This window comes from Monodon monoceros, unplaced genomic scaffold (assembly GCF_005190385.1).
Source record: "Monodon monoceros isolate NGI ecotype Baffin Bay Population unplaced genomic scaffold, NGI_Narwhal_1 Super_Scaffold_4, whole genome shotgun sequence".
Lineage (NCBI taxonomy): Eukaryota > Metazoa > Chordata > Mammalia > Artiodactyla > Monodontidae > Monodon > Monodon monoceros.
The window spans coordinates 29,332,311-29,350,710 of record NW_021703781.1 but is presented as its reverse complement, the minus strand read 5'-3'; positions in this window follow the sequence as shown (position 1 = coordinate 29,350,710).

The following is an 18,400-nucleotide window of genomic DNA, read 5'->3' as shown; positions in this document are numbered from 1 at the left end:
GTGCATAGTTAAAAGGATAAATAGAAGTGAAATAAGTGTCTTAAGATATTCCTAAGACATTTTCACATCCAAAGTCCAACTCTTCTCCATCATTTTTGGACTCAGAATCACTGATGTCTGCATTTATCACACAATATTATCCTTGGGCTATTAGAAACACCGGTGATGCAGCAGTCATTTCTTAAAGAGTGCTCCACTACACCGCAACGAGAAGCCCACGCACTGCAATGAAGAGTAGCCCCCGCTCGCCACAACTAGAGAAAGCCTGTGTGAGCAATGAAGACCCAATGCAGCCCAATAAATAAATCTTTTTTAAAAAAAGAGTGCTCCACTATTGTCTTCTGCTCAAAACCAGCAGGAAGTTTTGATAAATAGACGTTTTACGTCTTAATGGTAGTCCTTCAAAACACAGGAATTGGGCTTCCCTGGTGGTGCAGTGGTTGAGCGTCCGCCTGCCGATGCAGGGGACACGGGTTTGTGACCCGGTCCGGGATGATCCCACATGCCACAGAGCGGCTGGGCCCGTGAGCCATGGCCGCTGAGCCTGCGCGTCCAGAGCCTGTGCTCCGCAATGGGAGAGGCCACAACAGTGAGAGGCCCGCGTACCGCAAAAAAAAAACACATGAATTGTGATGACAATCTCTCATTGCTTTGGAATTTCTTTCATCTATTTCAAGAGATTTGGGAAATTTTCCGTTGCATTACAATCCTTTTGCATGGACCTTGTAGTGAAAGATAATAGACTTCATATGTGTGTGAAGGGGGATTGGGGGGTAGCTTTATTTCTTGGTTCTATAAACCTCTTGATTTTGCTTTGCAAGAAAACAGAAAAATGAAGTCATTCCTTTGATAACAAAATTCCCTTTACTAATATAAATTTATTTTCCACTTGCTGTTTCCATGAATTTCTGTGTTCACAATAACTTTTTCACTTTAGTGCCAAATCCTAATGCAATCTCTTAGAAGATTTTTATACAGCAGTTAAACTCAACTCATGGAATATAAACAATGTGCACTTGCAACTGGAGGCAACTTAACAGAGAATCCAAGCTTTATAAGGAAAACAAATGTCTGAAAGTAGTTGTGAAAGTTACATGAAAAAACAGACAAAATTTGCCTTACCAAATATCAAAATACACCATAAAGTCATTGATATTCAAATAAATATGGTATTTTCTAAAAACTCTGCTTTATCTATAACTATATCCCAATTTTCAATCCTGGTATTGATTTCCTTCTCACTTCTTTTGCTGGACACCAAGGTCCAGGTGAGCTTCTCTGGTTGCCAATACTCTATGCATATTGTCACACATCACTGCTGGAAAGGTAACACTTTTCATGACTCCATAGTTAGAGGAAGACCGGAAGGTATGAGTTTGGTACTTACCCTGCCCTGTGCACTTCTTCCCTTGGCTAATTTCAATCTGTATCTTTTCCCTATAATAAAAATACAACCGTGAGCATAATGGCATTCAGTGAGTTCTATGAGTTCCCCTAGTGAATTATCAAACCTAAGTGTGGTCTCAGGGACCCTAAACTGGAAACTGGTGTCAGAAGTCTTGCTTCCCTCAAACTCCTCACTGTCCTTGACAGGTTTAGGGGCACCTGGGTTATCTAGCATAGTAAAACCCATTAAGAACTTTCCTGTTGATTCAGTTTATTGTTATATTTTTCTGAAAAATTGTCCATTTCAACTACGTTTTAAGATGTATTTATTTAAAGTTGTTCCCTAATGATTTTCTAAAAACTCTGCTTTTCCTGTAGTTATAGCCCATTTCTCAATCTGGTTATCACTTTCCTTCTCACCTATTTTTGCTTGAATTAAAAAAATGTTTTGGGGACTTCCCTGGTGGCGCAGTGGTTAAGCATCCGCCTGCCAATGCAGGGGACCCGGGTTCGAGCCCTCATCTGGGAAGATCCCACATGCTGTGGAGCAACTAAGCGCGTGTGCCACAACTACTGAGCCTGTGCTCTAGAGCCCAAGAGCCACGACTACTGAAGCCCGTGTGCCTAGAGCCCGTGCTTCACAACAAGAGAAGCCACCGCAATGAGAAGCCCACGCACCGCAACGAAGAGTAGCCCCCGTTTGCCACAGCTAGAGAAAGCCGGCGCGCAGCAACGAAGACCCAACGCAGCCAAAAATAAATAAATAAATTTTTTAAAAAAGTTTTGTCAGTTTTAGTAAAGTACAATTTTTTATGAAGTTAGAGTTGAGGTAAAATTCACCAATTTTAACTGCTGAATTTGAAGAGTTGGAACCCACATATGCAGACATCTACCATCACCACCACCATCATCATATAGAATATTTCTATTACCCCCAATAGTTCTCTCATGGCCCTTGTGGTGAATTCCTTCCCCAGACCCCTAGCCTCAGGAGATCACTGATCTGCTTCCTATCGCTATAGTTTTGCTTTTTGTAGAATCTCATATAAATGGAATCATGCAGCATGTAGTATTTTGTTTGGCTTTTTTCACTTAGAATAATGCTTTTGAGATTCATCCATGTTTCTGTGCACAGCAGTACTTCATTACTTCTTACTGCTAAGAAGTATTCCATTGTATAGGTATGCCAAATTTTGTTTCTCCATTCACCAGTTGATGGATATATTTGGGTTGTTTCTAGCTTTTGGGCAGCTATGAATAAAGTTGCTGGGAGCATTTGTAGGCAACCTCTGGACATATGTTGTCATTTCTCTTGGATCAATGTCTAGGAGTGGTCATATGGTCAGTGTATGTTTAACTTTATAAGACACCCTCAAACTGTTTTCTAAAGTGCCTATATGATTTTCATTCTAATTCTAAGAATTCCAGTTTCTCCACATCCTCACCAAATTTAGTATTTTCCATCATCCCCTGTGGTTTCCTCCACTGACAGCACACTTGCCATTAGACCCTTGAGGCCACCGTCAGTGCTTTAGGGCATATGGTCAAGTTTCTACAAAGATCCTGCAGCAATCCAGGGACAGAGAGGGCTCAGGCCCTCCATCATGTCGGGTAACCCTAGACCCATCTCTTCTGTTTGTCTTAGAAATCTCAACATCACCATGGGTCTGGCTTCTCCAGCCTCTCCTTCCTCCCAAGTATTGGCTTGTCTCTCCCAGTGTAACTGCTCAGCTGGCTGGAAACAGAAAATGTGTATTCCTCACTCCCTGTTCCCCAGAGCTAAGCTCTTCTATTCTCTGTTCCTGATGAACAGGAAGGGACAACTGACATCAGCTGTGTCTCTATCCTTATCTGTAATCCCAGTTCCGGTCCTGTCTGTCTATCTCTTCATCTAGCTATGTGTAGGTCTGTATTGACACATGCTGACACCCTATGGGCATAGAACAAAGTCTAGAAGGAAACCCCACAAATTGATAGCAATTGTTCCATTTTGGGAAGGAGGAAGATATACTTTTCGACGTGTAGACTCATGTTGGTTTTTTTAAAGCAATATAACTAAAAATAAAATAGCTACAATGCTAAAAAAAACTGTTTCCTCATACTCCACACTTTGGGCATCCTCCTGCTCTGGGAGTTCTCCATAGTTCTGCCCAGCTCTGCCTACCTCTCATTAAATTATTCATTATTATTTTAAAAAATCACCTACAGTTTCTGGAGGCTAGAGAAGACACTCAGAACTCCCGGACAAAGAGAAATCTGTCTAGTGAGACAGGCTGCTCCATATTCATTAGAGGCTCTCCCAGGAGACGCAGTTTCAGTCTAAAAATGTTTAGAAAGAAGAGCACCCCAGAGAGAGTCTAGGTTTGCCTAACACTGTCTAATTTTTCTCTCTTTTCCTAGTGTCCCATTCAGTATAGCTTGTGTCCCAGATAGAAGAGCCGTGGTCGGGATGATAAAAAGCATTGTCTCCCAAACCACAGGTAACCTGCTTTGGACAATAGCAGGCTGCCACCAGCCAGTCCTTCTGAGAGAAAACTAAAGCTTCCTCCCCGCCTGCAGTCACCTTGCCTTAGGTTCTCTTGCTGCTATCTCAAAGTGTCACCTTCCCCTCGCTGGCATGCTGCCAGGACACCCAGGGACCTGGCTGGAGCCAGTGGATGCTGTTTCTGCATCCCAGGAATGTTGGTGAGTTCAGGTCAGTGGCTGGGATGGCCAGGGCTGCTGCAGCAAGGAGCCGAGAGGTGAGTATTCTTCACACTCTCCTCAGCCTCACCGGAGGAAACATCCCCTCAAAGCTGGCAAGGTCTCCTCTTTGGTGATTGAGGGCCTCCTCCCCACACACGGCCATGAACGTGGTGCCTGTGCCACCCATGAAGCAATGCCTTCTCCATCCTCGGTTCTGGGCACGCAGCTGCACAGTGTAAGCTGTGGTTTCTCCCTGGTCAGACACTGTGGGCAGCCAGGGAGACCAGGAATGGCATCGCATCCCCCCAGAGCTCCTGGCAGGGGTACGGCGGGCCTGTTCTGGAGTTCTCACACTTCATTAAGAGGCCTTCCCAAGTCTCAACCTCACCCTCAACCCTCTGCTATTCAGCCATCCTGCCATTCTTACGCACGCGCGCTGTTTCCCCCGGCCTAGACTGCCTTTCCTTATGCTTTTCTGCCTGTAAGACTCCTCATTCTTCAACACCCAGGTCAGAAGTAATCTGTGCAATGCTTTTCCTCTCACTCTGCCTGAGTTAGCTCTGCTCTTCTGGGCTCCCAAGGCTTGTTCCTACTTCTGTTCCCACGCTGCCTACCTCTCTCTGTCTCCCCCACTGGACTAGGACCTCAAGGGTAGAGACTGTGCTCATCACAGCCACACTCCCAGACAAGGGCTTGGCAACTGTTATTAAGAAGAATGGCTTGGCTCTCCCCCTACCATCCTGAGAGAGGCATTCTCATTGTGGCAAAAAACCCAGGGAGGAGAGTTTCAATGGATCAGCCAGGTTTCACTACAGTTTTCTCTGAAGAGGATTCTGTGATTAGCAATTTAAGTTACTTCTGTGCCCCAACCAGCAGGCACACCTATACTGAAACATTAATCACCTAACAAACACCCACCACCCCACTGAGTCATCGTGCTGAAAGCAGAGGTTCCAATATTTAGCAACATGCCTGCCAGCCTGATTGCTGGCCAGACCTTTCAACCATGCTATTCAGGAGAGGAAAAGCAAACCTTTATTTCAAGGGAAGTTGTATGGATCCTAAATATTTTTCCCTGGGGGTATAGTATACGTGACTGAATTTGAAGAATGTTTTTCCTGCACACCTGGCATGTAATCTCCGGTATTTTCCAACAAGTCAATGCATAACTCATCCAGCAAATGATTTATACGAATAGATCCCCATTATCTCTGCTGAAAGGGGTTCCTAGATAATGTTATGACTGAAGATCATAATGATGCCGGGGCTTTCTCTGCAAGGCCCCAGTTTAGGGCTATTCTAGCTCCTCCTGGTGCTGCAGCTTTGGGACTTTGCTGAGTGCCAAAATCTTAGCTTTGAGTGTCCAAACTTCCCAAATTAATGTCACCCTGCAGCATCTGAAGTGTTAATCTCAATTAGTTCACTCTTCAAAAGGCTTCATGTTTGTTTATTTGTTTGTTTAAAGAAAGCAGTAATAAAACACACAACCAAACTAATTGCATCTTAAACCTGAGAGTCAAGCTGGGTCTTGAAAAGATGTTTGCACACCCATGTTCATAGCAACATTATTCACAGTAGCCAAGAGGTGGATGCAACCAAATGTCTGTCAGCTGGTGACTGGATAAACAAAATGTGGCCTATATATACCATGGAATGTTATTCAGCCTTAAATGATACTGAGCAGGGCCCTTTGGGGCTCCTGGGCACAAAGCCTTTCTGTGTTCCCCCATTTCTTTGATTACAGGAAATATCCTTCAATCAGCCTACATGACCTTCCCTGAGTTCCAGTGGGCAGATTGAAGCAGTTGTTAATTAGGGAAGGGAGGGGATGTGAGACCAGGGAGAAACAAACAGTCAAGAGAAACAATAGGGCAACCTTGGGACAAGGTCCCCCGTTCCCCATCAGAGGATACACACAACAATATCCTTGAGCTGTTTTGCAGGTACTGAAACCCCTTCCAGGTGGGGAGAGGTTAACGATGAACGATTAAGGATGGTGTGCTGCCCACAAGCACGCAGACCCCAGACCAGCTGGAACCTGAGGGTTGATGATGCTGACTCCTACTTACCTCCCCACCAACCCATCAGAAGAATGTCCATGAGCTGATCACGCCCTCCTTGAACCGCTGCTATAAGACTTCTCACTATCCTCTCCAAGTGGGGACACATAGTTTTTTGAGTCAGGAGCCCGCTGTGTCCCCCTTTGCCTGGCAAAGCAATAAAGCTCTCCTTTTCTCCTTCACCCAAAACTCTGTCTCCGAGATTTGATTTGGCACTGATGTACAGAGAAGCTGAGCTTTAGGCATCAGAAAAATCCTGTCTCATGCCACAACATGGATGAACCTTGAGGACATGATACTAAGTGAAGTAAGCCAGCCACAAAGAGACAAACATTGTATGATTCCACTTATACGATGTATCTAAAGTGGTCTAACTCATAGAAAGAGAACATAACATGGTGGTTACCAAGCAGAAGGGGGTTGGACATGGCAGTTCTTGTTTAATGGAGTTCCAATTTTGCAAGAGGAAAAATTCTGGAGATCAGTTGCACAACAGTGTGAATATACTTAACACCACTGAACTGTATACTTGAAAATGGTTAAGATGGTAAATTTTATGTTATGCATTTTTTTAACCACAAAACAAAATAAAGTTTCTTCAGGATCACCTGGTTTGTCCTACTGTTTTACAAATGGCGCAAAGATTTGCCCAAGGTCATCATCCACATTCAAGGTGACCTGACACACGGCTGGATGCTTTCCATGCTCCAGCAGCCTGCCTCTCCAACAGCTCTAGTGGGTTTCCCCTCCTCCTTCATTAAGGAAGGGAGGAGCCCAAGGCCCCCCATGGTGGTCCCAAGTGAGCCAGGGCAATGGGGGAGGCCCTGCGAGACACTAAATTCTCATCGGTTCCACTCTCTTCTCCTCATCAGCCTCCTGGCTAGCTCATTTTTACTGGGCACAAATATGTATAAGCATGGAAACAAGTCAGGTGGTCCTTTGGGTCTAAAGATGACAGAAGCCCAGACTGTTGTCCAAGAGTGGCAGAGTAAGCACACCCGGCACCTGGGGAGACTTCTCCTGCCCTGGACCTGGAGTCACACTCCCAGCAGACACCGCCTTATCTCAAATCAGAGTTTTTCTGCTCCCCAGTTTCGGTTGTGTGTTGGCTTGGGTCTGCATGTACCTTTCTGCTCAGGCTTAAGGAGATTCCACCACAACCCTGGATATTTCCAAAATGTTCTCACTCCAGAGCTTGCGCTTCCCTGAATGCAATGTTCTTTGCCAGGTATTCAAGGCCCTCTCTGACCCAACCCTAAGGTACTTTTCCAATCATATTGGAAGCTAAGATTGCACAGTGACTTAAGTCTTAGGGTCAGTGCTGAATTCCACTTTAACAGGCTTTATCTCTGTAGCCTTAGATAGTCACTTATCTCACTCAGGCTTTCTTAAAGAAAAACACAGATAACAGTATCTAGTGTGTGAGGACTTATTGAGATAAGGCATGCCGGACCTGAGCCTAGAACCCCGTACAATGTAAGCGCTCTCTGAAGCACTTGGAAACTGGACTTATTGTCAACAGTACAGGTGTCCCCTGCTCCAGCAGGGCAGGATAATTTACCCGATGTACACTGTATACGTGGTCTGTGCATTCCAGTCTCTGCCTCTGTCTTACTTCTCTCTTCTCTCTTTCTAGAGCATCTTCCCCAAATCCCCCCAAGGCCCAGATCAAAGTCACCTCATTCTTGAAGACTTCATTGACCCTCCCAGAAGGAAAGTATCTGTGCTAGAGGTCGATTTGTGTAGCTCTGGGCTATAAAGACACTGTGTCACAGAGGCGGTTTGCTGAATGTGTCCTCAGGTGGTCATGAATGCAGGAGGCTCTAGGACCTGAGACAGGGGCTTAGTCTTTCTCTGGCACTTTGGAAATTTCTGTGAGCAGACCCACAGCTTCTCTCTTCACAGGATGTCTGTGAGACCTTAAGGGGGCACCTATATGACCCAGTTTGTCAGCTACTGCAAGCCTTGGAGAAGAAGGAAGCCTTCTTGAGGATATTGCATGGGCACTCCTAGTAGGCTGCCGCCTGCGTTCTGTTTTTCCCAGTAAAAGCAACCCTGGGGGGTGGAGTTGGCTCCCTCTGCACCATCTTGGGTCCATGGGTCTGACCTTTGCCCCCTCCATCCCCTACTTGTGTTTAGATCAAAGGTCTAGGCTAATTCTCCTTTCCTACATTCACAGCAACTCTCCTGCCTTGGATTCTCTTACAACTTGTGGTTCCTCTCTTGGCACGTGATTCCAGTCAGTCTGTATGATCATTATTTGGTGTATAATTTGCTCCTCTATTGAATTAGAAGCTCTTTCAGTGCAAGGATTATGTTGGATTGATTTCTCTGCTCTGTGCAGAGCCAAGCACGGTACCTGGCTCATGCTTGGTACCTGGTGGTTTTGGGTTAACTTAATTGTTATAATAGGGAAGCTAATAACTACCAATTACCATGTGTTCATGATCTGTCTGGCCCAGTGCTAAGTGGTCTATATACGTTATCTCAGGTAATCCTCACCTCAGTTCTATAAAGAAAGCCTTGCTATCCTCCACTTAAAGATGAGCACTGAAGGCCTAGAGAGGATAAGTGACTTGGCCAAGGTCATGCAGCAAGGAAAAGGTAGAGCTGGGGTTTTAATCCATCTCCACATGACTGGATAGATGCACACACGACCAAAGGAAACACACATACAGACATATCATCGCATTTGCAAAATTTTCACCTCACATCTGAAACAAGTCACACAAGCCTGAGGATATCTGGCTCCCCCTAGACAACGTGACCCAGCATCATGACGTGGGCTGCCTGTTTGGGGGCTGCTATCGGTTCAGACCCAGGTTGGGGCTGGCCAGATTTGTAAGATCCTGAACTATACAAGGTGATCTGCACCGTGGCTTCTGTCCTTCCTCTAGCTTCATCTTCATCATTGGCTCAGCTTACTCTGTAAGCTCCAGGAGGGCAGGGACTTTGTCTCTCCTAGGACAGTGCCCGCACCTGGCAGGCGTTCAATAAATTACCGTTATTCTTTTCAAGTTGTTCCTTGGTGTGCTTCTATCTTCTCAGCATAATTAACAAGAAATATGGAAGGTAAAGCAGGGGTACTTTACACAAAATTCAGTGCTAAATACATCTCCATGAAAACAAACATAAAGGAAATGTTTCTGCAATCCACGGAAAGATCTGTCTGATGAGGCTTGGCTCTCTGTATAAGCAGAGGCATGATCCTGATGCTGAAATGAACAACCACTTCAGATGAACGTTTGTGAAGTGCTGGTGACACCCCATGGCTGTGAAAGGAAACACAGGCCGTGGCAGTGGTGGGGAGCTGGGGGAAAGCCCCCGCAGCAACACAGCTGCAGGTTTAGCGTTACATGGTTCTAGCACAACAACGACAATAGCGATAATAAGAGCATCAGCAGCTGATGTTCTTGAGGGTTTCCTATGTTCCAGGCACACCACTCTAGGAGCTGTACATGAATTAACTCATTTAAGTGTCACAGAGGGTACTGGAAGTTGGAGGTGGATGTTCATGGGTGGAATAACCAGAGGCTGACTTTTTAAAAAATTTATTTTATTGAAGTACAGTTGATTTACAATGTTGTGTTAGTTTCTGGTGTACAGCAAAGTAATTCAGTTTTATATATATACATATTCTTTTTCACATTCTTTTCCACTGTGGTTTATCACAGGATATTGAATATAGTTCCCTGTGCTCTACAGTAGGACCTTGTTGTTTTTCCATCCTACATACACTAGTGTGCATCTGCTAACCTCAAATCCCAATACATCCCTCCCCCACTGCTCCTCCCTCTTGCAACCACAAGTCTGTTCTCTATGTCTGTGAGTCTGTTTCTGTTTCGTAGATAAGTTCGTTTGTGTCATATTTTAGATTCCACATATGAGTGATATCCTATGGTTTTTGTCTTTCTCTGTCTGACTTACTTCACTTAGTATGATAATCTTTAGGTCCATCCACGTTTCTGCAAATGGCGTTATTTCATTCTTTTTTTATGGCTGAGTAGTATTCCATTGTATATATGTACCACATCTTCTTTATCCATTCATCGTGGATGGACACTTAGGTTGTTTCCATGTCTTGGCTATTGTAAATAGTGCTGCTATGAACATTGGGGTGGGTGTATCTTTTCCAATTAGAGTTTTCTCTGGATATATGCCCAGGAATAGGATTTCTGGGTCATATGGCAACTCTGTATTTAGTTTTCTGGGGAACCTCCATACTGTTTTCCATAGCGGCTGCACCAATTTACATTCCCACTAACAGTGTAGGAGGGCTCCTTTTTCTCCACACCCTCTGCAGCATTTGTTGTTTGTAGATTTTTTGATGATGGCCATTTTGACCAGTGTGGGGTGATACCTCATTGTAGTTTTGATTTGCTTTTCTCTAATAATTAGTAATGTTGAGCATCTTTTCATGTGCCTATTGGCCATCTATATGTCTTCTTTGGAGAAATGTCTATATAGCAGAGACTGACTTCTTGAGCATGAGACCCCTGAAGGACTATGCCTGGTAAGAAAGAGTTAGAAGCATTTAGCTAATTATGGTTGTATTAGTGATCATTATACTAGTCATGAGCAATGGATAATGGCAACTTCAAAGGCCATTAAAATAATAATAATCTGAAGGGCAGTGTTATGACAAGAGGGCAGTTTCAATGGGTTCTCCTTGCATTTCAGTGGAATGATAGTTTATTTAAGATTGTGTTCAGAGAGATAGGTAAGCTGCTAAATGAAGAACGTGGTAGTGTCTCCCATCTCCCTCCACAAGCCTGACTTTCCCACCAAACTGTAGGTGGAGAAGCTGAAACCAAGAGCGTGAATACCTGCTGAGCCTCTGACAAGTACTGACAGGTTCAAGGGACCAGGGAGGAAAAGAAATCCCAAACAGTGTGACATTTAATACACTCCCTCTGCCCAGCAGAGAAATGTGACCCCAAGACTATCAGGCGCCAGGCGATCTCAACAACCAGAGAGCTCAATTCTCCTCCTAGAGGGAGGACGGTGGAGCAAGTAGCCAGCAGAGTTCACTCCATTACTGTCCCATCTGGAGGCTGGTCTTGAAGAATTCTGTGGAAACACAAGGACTGGGAATTAAGCATCCATTTAGCAGTCACAGTGAAAGCTCAAGTTTAAATGTACATTTTATACACTTAAAAAAAAAATTGGGGCTTCTCAGGTTCATATTGATAAATTTTACTTTTAAAAAGTAAATTTTGTTTCCCCAATGGAGAAAATAGTTTTATTTCTTTTTCTTTCTTTTTAATTTTATAAAAGATTTATGATCATTATAAAGAAGTTTGTGATGCAGAAAAGTATAACAAAATATAAATTCAGCAGTATTCCTATCACTTAAATGACCATCATTCTATATATTTCTCTATGCATAGACACACATGCACACTCTAAGATAATACATTTGCTATGCCGACACATATCTTTCTACATTATTGCTTTTAATGGCTGCGTAATAGTCATAGTGGAATGTTTCCATGATGAATTCCAGTAATGCCTTTTGTGCTATCTATCTTTTATCTCTCTATCTCTGAAATATACAAGAAATTAAATACCAAATCAAAGTACTCTTTTTGTAATCAGCTCTCAAAATTGTTGTCAGTCTATGTTTGTGTGTTTTTGTTTTTGTTCTGTGAAGTTGTTTGGGAAATGTTCAAATATTTGAGAAAAGTTTAGATGCTAAGCAGATTGGAACCGGGGATAGAATAACACAAGATTCTGGAGTTCATTTGGCCACTTATGTAAAACGAAACCCTTAGATGGAAAGGTGGGCAGGCAGGGCTTGAAAAAGTTCAGAAACGTGGAGTTCCTCGCAGGCCCCCCTGCCCTTGTCTCTCTGATGCTGCCCCCTGGTGGTGGGCTATCAAGGTTGGGCCCTGCAACCTCCAGTCATGTCTGTCTTTTAACCTCTTCCCCTTCCCTTGGGTTCTTGAAGGGCACTACTTAGGCAGGAGGAAGAAATATTAAAAAGGAGAGAAGCTTTCTTTTTAGTCATGTAGATTCTGAGTCTAATAAAAATAGTTTTTGAATAAGGAGAAGAAATCCACCCTTTTTTACAGCATCCTTTCAAACCCCTCTTATTTCTCCCACCTGTCTCTCTCTCTCTCTCTCTCTCTCTCACACACACACACAAAAATCATGTGATCATTTAGCTGTACCACATTCTCCCTATTGGTGGACATTCTGATTGCTCCGGGTTTTTCATTTTTATAAACTTATCTTAATGAACAACTCTGTACACACATCTTTATACAGCTTGATAAATTAAAAAGCTCTTTCTCATGTCTTACTTACTTTGTGAGAGCAGAGGGGCTGCCATCAGAAGCTGCAAGAGCTATTTCCAAAGAGAATTCTTCCGGACTGGGGGCAACAATGACCAGGTGAAAACAGGTGGCACAAAGAGGCAAGAGATCCACTTCTGCCAGAAGGCCCCACAGCCCAGGGCTCTGCCTCTGGGGACGCCGTGCTGTGTTAGCCCTTGCAGGGTGAGCAGTGCGGCAGCAGCCGTCATGAGGTGGAAGGGCGCAGCAACCGCTTGGTGGCAGAAACCTTCAAACCACTCCTCAGAGAGTAGAAGCCTGCGGAGCAAGCTCACTGCGTGGGAGAGGCATTACATGGCATCGTGCGTGAGCTCACCTGGCATATCATTAGGGATGACAAAAATAAGCTAGGGAAGAGTCTGAACTAATAGGTGGAATAAGACACTAAAATAAAATATGCATAATCACTTTTTTTTTTTTTTTTCTGGGCGGTACGCGGGCCTCCCACTGCCGGGGCCCCTCCCGTTGCGGAGCACAGGCTCTAGACCCTGGGCCTACTCGCTCCGCGGCATGTGGGATCTTCCCGGACCGGGGCACGAACCCGTGTCCCCTGCATCGGCAGGCAGACTCCCAACCACTGCGCCCCCAGGGAAGCCCATGCATAATCACTTTTAATGCTATGGTTTTCAGAGGCCAGTTTAAGCTGCAGAAACATGGCCAATAGCTATTGTGTATTGTATGTACGGCCTCATGGAAACCCCAAAACAACTTTACGTGGTGAAGCTTATTAGAATTCTAATTTTAGGAAGGGCAGGCATATGGGGCCCAGAGTGTTTAAGTAACTTGCTCATGGCCATACAGCTAGTAAGTGCCAGGGCGTGGATTTGCACCCAGGTCTTGTGAAGGCCAAAATTCTTGCTCTTGATCCTTAGGTTATGCTGCTTGCTTTCCAAATAAATAACAATTTACTTGGGATGAAAATCAAGTAGAAATTGGCCAATCTTATCATCAGTTTTTTATTTTTTGTTTTGTCTCCATTATTCACTGAGAGAAGGAGCTACACTCCTCTCATTTATCCGTTAGGTACTTCATCCTGACTGACCTCATTCTCTGATGCTGTGACTTTCATTTCTGTTTGCCGTTATCTATCAGCTTTGTTAACCTTAGTCTGGAGTTACCTCTCGTGAAAACTTCTGAAAAGATTTTTTTGAATCACTAAAGGCAAGTAAATTAAACTTGAAGTGGAGAAAATCTTCATGCCTTCATGGCTTTCCAGAAATGGGTCATAGAATACAAAAGGAAGACCTAAAGCTTTAGCTTGGGTGACACTGACTACAGGGTTTGCACTACCAGATGACATCTGTGGAACTACTTGGCCTGGATTTACTTTACCTTGGCTATCTGTTTTTTCTGAACAGAAATGAATTGAGATAACGGAGTTTACCTCAGGAGAGGTCATTTCTGCAGCAGAGAATGTGCAGAGCACTTCTTTCTGATGGGCTACAAACATATGGCATCATGAGCTCGTGTCAGCTCAGCCTTGCTCCAAACTACTCCCTATCCCTAAGACATTTTGTCTTGACTACCTGTTTCTAAAGATTTTCTTCCTTGGAATCGTGTTTGCCAGGGAACTTCACTGAGTTGGATCCTCTCCATAGATTTTCTGACAGCATTTGCTGGGGAGAAGTTCCTGGCTCAAAGTATGCATTACTTGTTCCTCTCCTAAAGAATTGCTTGCAAGATTTTTATGCTGACTAGTCATATGCTTGAACCTTTTTTTTTTTTTTATCTCCAGATGGCATTATTTGACTAGACTTACTTACTATTATTTGTGATGACATTTGCTGAGAAATTTGTTCTTTATTTAAGGTTCTTTATTTGGTTTGGTAGCTTTACCCATGACAATGATAATTCTTTTGATATTTTGTGTTGAAGGGATCTAGTGATGAATACTAGATGAATGTACCCTAAGGCATGTTCTCAGGAATATCACCCTGCAGAACCCCTTCAGTAAACCTGATGCAGAACCCCTTCAGTAAACCTGACTACTGACTGTTCTGAGGAATAACCCTGACAACTTCTGCCCTGGGGCTTGCCCTTAAACAATTGTTAAATTTCCCCAGATTTCAAGGTTTTCTTTCTCTCTTTCTTTTTTTTTTTTTAATTAATTAATTTATTTTTGGCTGCGTTGGGTGTTTGTAGCTGCGCAGGCTTTCTCTAGTTGCGGCGACCGGGGGCTACTCTTCGTTGCAGTGCATGGGTTTCTCATTGTGGTGGCTTCTCTTGTTGCAGAGCATGGGCTCTAGGAGTGCGGGCTTCAGTAGTTGCGGAGTGTCAGCTCAGTAACTGTGGCTCGCCGGCTTAGTTGCTCCTCGGCATGTGGGATCTTCCCGGACCAGGGCTCAAACCCATGTCCCCTGCATTGGCAGGCAAATTCTTAACCACTGCGCCACCAGGGAAGTCCCTCAAGGTTTTCTTAGTTTTATCATTTCTCATTGAGTCAACAAACCATTCTTCAGATCCTGCCTCTTTTGAGGGTTTTATTCTAAACATCTTGGCCTTTGGGAATTATTTTTCTGTATGACTTTTCTGAACATCTATTCTGGCCAATCCTCTTGATGGAAACTTCTCTTTCTAAGGCCAGCAACTGATTTTTGAGGCATCTCATAAACACTGGTTTTATACACTGATTGTGACAGTGATGAATATTGAGGAATTTTTCCCCTAACTAACTTTTCTCATGAAATTGCTTTCTGTTGGCCATTATTCATGAGGATTTTCCTTAGCCAGGCTCATCTGCAGAATTGATCTCCCCTAGTGATAATTCTTGCAAAGTCTCTCGTCAGCTAGTTTTGTCCATGTAGTTCGTTTTTCAGACAAATGATCTGGAGGTAATTCATTCTGACGCATTATGGTCTTGGAATACGTCCCCAGTGGTGACTTTTTTTGGGCTGTAGGGAATTATTGCAGTCTGGCTTAAAATAGACTTATGTTTCATCATTAGGGGCAATGATTCCTGACCAGTTTCTCCCTTCTTGGCATTATATATGTGGACTTTTCTTTTCTGGTGCCTCTTGTGGAGCAATTTTTGCCCCGATAACCGGTATCTGTGAACTGTATTTCTCCTGAAATTTTTGATAATTCCATTTCACTTTAGCTAAACTTATCTACGAGTGTAATATTTTTAGACAATATCTTTGAATGCTGTCTTTTTAGTCCTGGAGGTCATCCTTTTTGACAATGGCAACCAACGTTTTTTTTTTCTTTTCTAATAATTTCTTTGAGGTGGGAAGACCCAAGAAATCCCTGACACTAGGGTGTCAGGATGACTTCTGACCATGGCTTCCAAAAGTCTGCTTTCTGGGAACACTTAATGGGACTTTCTGCCATCTGTGACGTTTGGACTTGTCTTTTGTTGAAAGGCATCAGAAGAAGTTTCTTCTTGACAAAAAGAACTCAAACATGAACACAGAAAGACCCAGAGAACTTTCCCATTAGTAATATGAGACATGCAACAGTGTTCAGAGCTATTCCTTGAGGAACTGTTGGCATAAGCATTGAACTCTCTTCATACACATCATAAATTTTAATCCTGTCCAGAAAATCACTCACCAGTTTTTCTTTGCTGACAAGCATCTTCTTGGAACCACATTTTTAGTTGATTTAAGCCATTTCATTCTCAAATTCTGAAAATATCTGGTTGTGACATCACAGGTTTTGCATGCGTTCCCCCAAAGTCATTCTTCGTGTTCTCTTTCCAAAGATAGAAAAGTGAGATTTATTCCACCCCACAGGATATTATTCAACCTTTTGAAAAATATTTACAATCTACATAAAAATATAACAATGATATTACTAGGTACTAGTTATTCAAAAGAATATTTTCACTGGATGGTATTACTCTGTCACTGGGAAGAGCTTTAGTGATGGACTTCATCACTTATATGGTTATCACAGTGTCCCTAAAGGGTCTAACATGAATTTTTGAAGTATCCTGTTTGGGGTTTTAAATGCTTAAGAGTGTTGGTTAATTTTGGATGATAATCAAGACAATAAAATATGAATGAGTGGGGTTAAACGCTTCCGGATGACAATGATCATTTGAAAGCTCTTTGAAGATTTGATTTCATCTGAGAGGTAAGAAAAAGACTGTAATTGGGCTTCCCTGGTGGCGCAGTGGATGAGAGTCCGCCTGCTGATGCAGGGGACACGGGTTCGTGCCCCGTCCGGGAAGGTCCCACATGCCGCGGAGCGGCTGGGCCCGTGAGCCATGGCCGCTGAGCTTGCGCGTCCGGAGCCTGTGCTCTGCAACGGGAGAGGCCACAACAGTGAGAGGCCCGCGTACAGCAAAAAAAAAAAAAAAAAAGACTGTAATTGACTTGAAGCAAAATATCCACGGACAGAGGAATTAAAATTCCTTCACTAGAAAGCATTAGGCAGCACCGCCTGGCAGTCAAGTGTGTGGGCTCCTGACAGACACACCCGAGTGCCGCTGCCTTGCTGTCTGACCTTGGGCCAGCCATCAGCTTCTGAACCTAAATTGTTTCCTCATCCATAACATGGGGATTATTCAAGTATCCAACTTGTGGAGTATTGTGAGATGTAAATGAGGTAATGCAATTAAGCACTTAGCATAGTGCCCGGCTCATATTCAACGTCCAACATAAGTCAGATATTATTACTGAGAATGAAGATCATGCTTTTAAACTATGTCCCTTTCTTTCTTTAAACATGTGTGGAGGAATGAACTTGAGTGGAAAGTGGGAATTTCCATATTCCCTTTTGAAGGGTATGGAAGGTCCGATGAGCACATACCCTTCGGGGGAAGATGTGCGCCATCCTAGACCCTAGCTCTTTGGGAGACGTCCTGATTTTAAAGTCCCTTCAAAAGCAGACATTATTTTGGGGTGAATTTACTCAGCCCCTTCATTTCCCCCTAAACAAATAAAAGCTGGAAGCTGTTTTGGACTTCTCTCCCACTCACTGTAGATTCCTCTCGGATCCAGCCCTTTCCCTGCACCCTGAGCCTCTCTGGCAGCTCCTCACACACACCCTGCTTATGCTTCAGAGTCTTCGCTCCTGTCTTTGTGCCTTTGCACGTGCCCTTCTCCTGCTCTGAAATGCTCTTTGTGGTGTCGTTCACCTGCCTTTGCTTATGCCGTCATGTCCCCCTGCACTGGCCCGTTACTGTGGTCATTGAACGTTTCCCATGCACTCAACACTGAATCCCTTACTGCTTCTGTCCATCATAGCTGCTCTTGATCGATAGACAGGATAAGTGAGGAAAGCTGCCAACCACAAGAAGTAGAGGGTGAGGAAAATAAGAGAGTCTTTCTTCAGTTGCTTGTCAATTGCTCAGCAAGAGCAAAGCAAGCCTGGTCAGAGGTGAGACACATAATATAAGCTTAGAGGGAGAGGCGAGAAAGACTCTAACCTGAGTGAAGGCATTCAGCTCCCTTTAGAAAGAATGTGTGCCTCAGAAGGGGCAGCACAAGCGCTGGCAGTGACCTCCAGGCATTGCCGGGCGTCGGAGGGGAGAGGGCTTGGTCATTTCACTTTGCCATTTTCAACCCCTGGGCCAGGCTAGCCCCGGGAAAGCCTGTGAGAGTCTGGTAACCAGTCATGACTTGGTCTGTCCTGGACTGCAGGGTAGAGCCATCTCAGCTGGGAGAGGATGAGGCTTCTGAGCCAAGTGCCCTTAACCCTTTGTTTCTAAGCCTGCTTTTCTGAGGACAGTGCTGGTGAGTGAGCTCAAGCCCTCCCTTTGGAACCAAAATGTTGGGATTTGAACACTGGCTCTCCCCCTCCTAGCCACACGGGCTCAGACAGGCTACCTAATGTCTTTGTGCCTCAGTTTCTTCACTGGTAAAATGGGGATAACAACAGAATGTATTTGCAAAACATGTAACTGATAAGGGTTTAGTATTCAGAATATACATAAAGAACTTTACTATTTTTCATGTATGATTGGCAGAAAATAAAAGTAAAATAACT